The following is a 4,775-nucleotide window of genomic DNA, read 5'->3' as shown; positions in this document are numbered from 1 at the left end:
CTTGTGTCCAAGCTATCCACCAATGGAGAATTTAGAAATGTATTTGACTCCATGCACTGCTACTGTTTGGAGTGGGAAACATCATAATGTGTAATCCATTCATGATGACTATTGGTCAAGATTTTGTTGCTAATGAATGTGACCCTGGAGATCACATACACTTGGCTTCAGGCCCCTCAATGACCACAGGTCAATCTGGCTCCAAGTTTATAGAGGTTTTGAAATGCCGCCAGATGCCCTTTTCTCCATCCTGAGACCCCGGGAACCCTGAACTTTGAAAAGAAAATCTAATTATCATGTCTTCTCTCTCCTATATACGGGAAGTAAGTGAAACCCTAGCCCCTTGAATAATGAAAACAGAGGAGGAAAAGTAATTAGTATTAGACATTTCAGAACCTCCACACGACTAAAGCAAAAGTAACCGTGATAAACAGAAATATTCCGAACAAAGAAGAATTTGCACTCCAAACTTTCCAAATTCCCTAAGACTACCATGGAATATCTTGTTTGACCTAAAAAAATTATAAATAAATGAATGAATGAAATGGATAAACATTTTAACCACCTACTATATACCAGGCAGTGGGAATACAAATAAGAAAAAGAAAAATAACCCCTGCCCTCAAGGAGCTTATAATCTAATGGGGAAAACTATACACAAAAGAAAGCTGAAAAGCAGGGGGTGGGGGAAGCAGAGTTCCCATTTCAGAAGCATGATGATGATGGTGGTGGTGGCAGAGTTAAAACTAACCAGAGCAGCTGGTGGCAAATGAAGAGATGACTGGGATTTCAAGCCTTCTATAAAAGGAGGTTATGGGAAGAGTTTTTTGCTCTATTTTCCAGCCCTCCAATCAGAGAAGCAGAAGTAATTTAGGGTACTAAGGAGTGAGTAACAAAGCTGAAGCAATTTCCATGATGATGAGTTTCCTGGTGATGAGCTAATCATGGGCTGGGTGATGATGATGACAATGATGATGACGATGACGATGATGATGAAGTCACAACCAAGCAGAGTAGCTAGTGGCAAATGAACAAATGAATGAATGAACTAATGAATAAATAGCCCATACTTATAATAGATTCAGACACATAGCCTTTCCAGGACATAAGCCCCAAGATGTTCGGTCTTGGATTATGTGGGTTATTTTATCTCAGCCTCAATGCAGTCTTCCAAACTGAGTTGAGCTGGGCTAGCCAGCTGGAATGTTCATCCAATAAAATGTCCACTCAGGTGCTCCATGAAGCTTTCTCGGAAGGTCTCTGAGTCACTTTAGCTAATCAGATGAAGGGGCTGAAAGAGAAAACGAGCAAGCATAAAAGCTGGCAAAATTACATTTGTCGGCTTTGCACATACAATTACACTAACTGAATGGTCAGGATAATGCAATCAAGGGGTCTGCAGAATTGTATTTCTATATTTGGCTGAAATAAATGGAATGAGTGGTGAGGTAAAACAGCCCTCCCTTTCCTGCAAAAGCTTAGGTGAGGGTGAAAGGGGACCAAGGATCAGGTGAGGAGCCTAAGACAGTCCTCAGGAACTGAATTCACCTGCCTCAGTTCCTGTTTTCTGCCTATGTCCTACTTTCCACCTTCTTATGGGCTCAAAATAGAGCAAAAGTTAGGCTGGTGAATGGGCTGTCTGAGAACGAGAAGCAACCTGAACCTTCAGTCCTAAATACAAAGGGAGATTGTAGAGACCTCTACCTCCCATCCATCACCACCCTTTTCACTTGATCATAAGAGCTTGGGACTATCGATTTAGAGTTGAAAGGGATCTTATGGGCCATTTAGTCTATCCTGTTCATTTTATAGATGAAGAAACTGGGACTCAGGAAAGTAAGATTTCCACCACCACCACCCCCCACATACCCACCATGGTCTTATAGCTATTAAGTTTCATAGATGGAATTTGAACCCAGGTCTTAGGTTTGGGCTCAGCAGAAGGAAAATCTTCCCAATGATGAGAGTTGTCCAAACATGGAAATAGTGTGTTACTCAATGCTAGTTTTCTAGCAGAAGCTGGATGACCACTTTTCCTGGGGAGGCTATAGATGAGATCCATGCTCTTGGGAAGTTTAAGACTACATAACTCTTGGGGTCCCATCTGACTAAAATTCTAAGACTAGCCCAGGACCCTTCAATACATCTCAATTTCTCCCATCACAATTAGGAAGCCATAAGAATTCTCCCCTCTTTAGGAAATCCCTTGCAGAAACAGAACCCCGAATATCATATTTCATCAATACATGCGTGTCCTGTATATTTCATTGGCACTGGCCACTGAGTGTAGTGTGAGTTGATAGAAGGGGCTATGGCCTAGAAATTCATTATCTTACAGCCATCCTAGGGATGAGTCTCTCAGAACTTGGTTTGGTTATTTTCCAGGGATCAAACAATGAGTTCCTCACTAGGGCCATCCTGCAGACCTTTTCATTTCAGTGTGACCTTTCAGAGCTTGAACTCTACTAGTAGAACTTTCAAGACCCCAGGATCACCCTCTAGGTCATCGGAAGGGACTTCCATTTCTACATAATAAGTGGTCAAAAAATGTCTGTTAGATTGAAAAGAAGTTGTTAATCCATTCATTTTATTTTTTGCAATCACCCCAGCTCCTTCTCCAGACCTTCCATTCTATTACCCAACTTCCCATCCCCAATAAGCAAATCACCTCAGTCACTTTTAACCCTTGTCAATTATATATCATTGTCTAATTGAGGCAGCTAGGTGCCGCTGTGGATAGAGCACCAGGCCTGGAGTTGGGAAGACCTGAGTAAGTGTCCTCAGACACTTACTAGCTGTGTGACCATAGGCAAGTCACTTAACCATGTTTGCCTCAATTTTCTCATCTGTAAAATGAGCTGGAGAAGGAAATGGCAAACCACTCCAGTATCTTTGCCAAGAAAACCCCAAAAGGCGTCACAAAGAATCAGACCCAACTGAAAAACAACTGAACAACAACAACAATTGGAAGTTATTTCAAGCTGTAGCATCCAAAAGAGGTTTTCTTTGTTCTGGTCCGTGCCCTTCTGGCTGATTGGTATTACCCTCAAGGATATAATAATGAAAGAACTCTGCTTGTTATTTCTTTTCTTTTCTCTTTATTTATGCATTTTGTTGTTATAGCACATTCATTTCTGAATATATCCCTGCCCTCTCCCATACTCAGTGAATCATCTCTAGTAACAAAGACTTTGAAAGGGGGGGGAGGTGGGAAGGCATTTCAACAAAATCATCTACCCCATCACCCCTCTTTGTACAGGCAATATCCCATACCCAGCTTGGTACAATGGAACGTGGTCTAGGTTTAGAGTCAGAGAGCCTTGGATTAGAATCCCACATCTGCCATTTATGTGAGCCTTGGGTCGTGCAGCCCTAGACAAGTCACGTCCCCAATCTGGGCTTCAGTTTCCTCGCTATAAAATGAGAGCACTGGAGTAGATGGTCTCTGGGATCCTTTTAGCTCTAAATCTATGATCCTATGATCATCCCTATGACCCTCTTCTTCTACAATGAATGGATGTGGGTAATTTTCTCAGCTCTTCTCCAGGACCAAGCTTGGTAATTATAATTTTGTAGCATTCAGTTTTCTTTTCTTTTTTTTCTGTTTACGTTGTTTGAATCGGATCTATTCTTTTCCTGATTTTGATTATTTCCTTCTGTATTAGCTTACAAAAATCTTCCTTTTCTGCTCAGTATTTTAATCCCGCCCAAATTAACCTGGGAAGTACACCTCAATTCTGAGGGTTAGTGGTATACATAGCCCGAGGTATACAACCATGTCTTAACTGTCTACTGACCAACAGATTTTTCCTTTCGAAGTGTGTAACATATCCACCACTGTCCTCCTCTTCCTGCTGCCAAAATTCTATGCCAGGCCTCTTTACCACATGCCTAGATTACTAAAATGATCTCCTAATTGGTCTCTCTCACCCTGCTTTCTCTGTCTCACACCTATGCTGTATAGCACCAATAGATTAATCTTCCTGAAATACCAATTTGATCCTGTCACTGTCCTGCTCAAAACCTTTCACTGGCTCTATATCACACACAGGATCAGATGCAAATTATGTGGTTTGGCATTCAAAGCCCTGCACAATCTGGCCCCAGTCTACCTTTCCAAAGGTACCTTACTTACACTACTTGCCAACATCCTACTCTAAGCAGGCCAGTCTAGATGTATCCTCTAACATGCCCTGCTCACTCTGAGGGCCAAGTCTTTGATCCTGTGGCCCTCCTTCTGGAATCAACCAATCAATTATGTGCTGATTAAGTGCCTACTGCATACCAGGCACAGTCCTGGCCTTCAAGGATCTGACATTCATTCAGGGAAATCAACAATAAATAAGCATATGCAAAAATAAGTGTAATGTAAGTAAGTATTTGCAATATAAACATAATGTAAAATAAGTATATGCAAAAAGGTAATTTGGAAAGGGGGGACCTAGCAGCTGGGGGATCGAGAAAGATCCCATGTAGAAGGTAGCATTTGAAAAAAGATTTGGAGATAGCTAAGGTTTCTAAGAAACAGAGATAAAGAAGAAATATGTTCCAGGCACAGGAACCATGCAAAGTCATGGAGACAGAAGACAAAATGTCTTGTGGGAGAAACAGGAAGGCCAGTTTGGTCTTTATGAAAGGGAGTCATATAAAGTAATTTCTAAGGCAAGAAAATTAGGTTGGGGACCAGTTTGAGAAGACCTATAAATGTCAAAAAGAGGAGTTCATACTTGATCCTAGGATCAACGGGAAGCCGCTGGAGTGTGTTGCGTAGGGGA

This window comes from Vombatus ursinus, unplaced genomic scaffold (assembly GCF_900497805.2).
Source record: "Vombatus ursinus unplaced genomic scaffold, bare-nosed wombat genome assembly UNPS02007434.1, whole genome shotgun sequence".
NCBI classification, from domain to species: Eukaryota; Metazoa; Chordata; class Mammalia; order Diprotodontia; family Vombatidae; genus Vombatus; species Vombatus ursinus.
Note: the sequence above shows the minus strand (reverse complement) of the source record.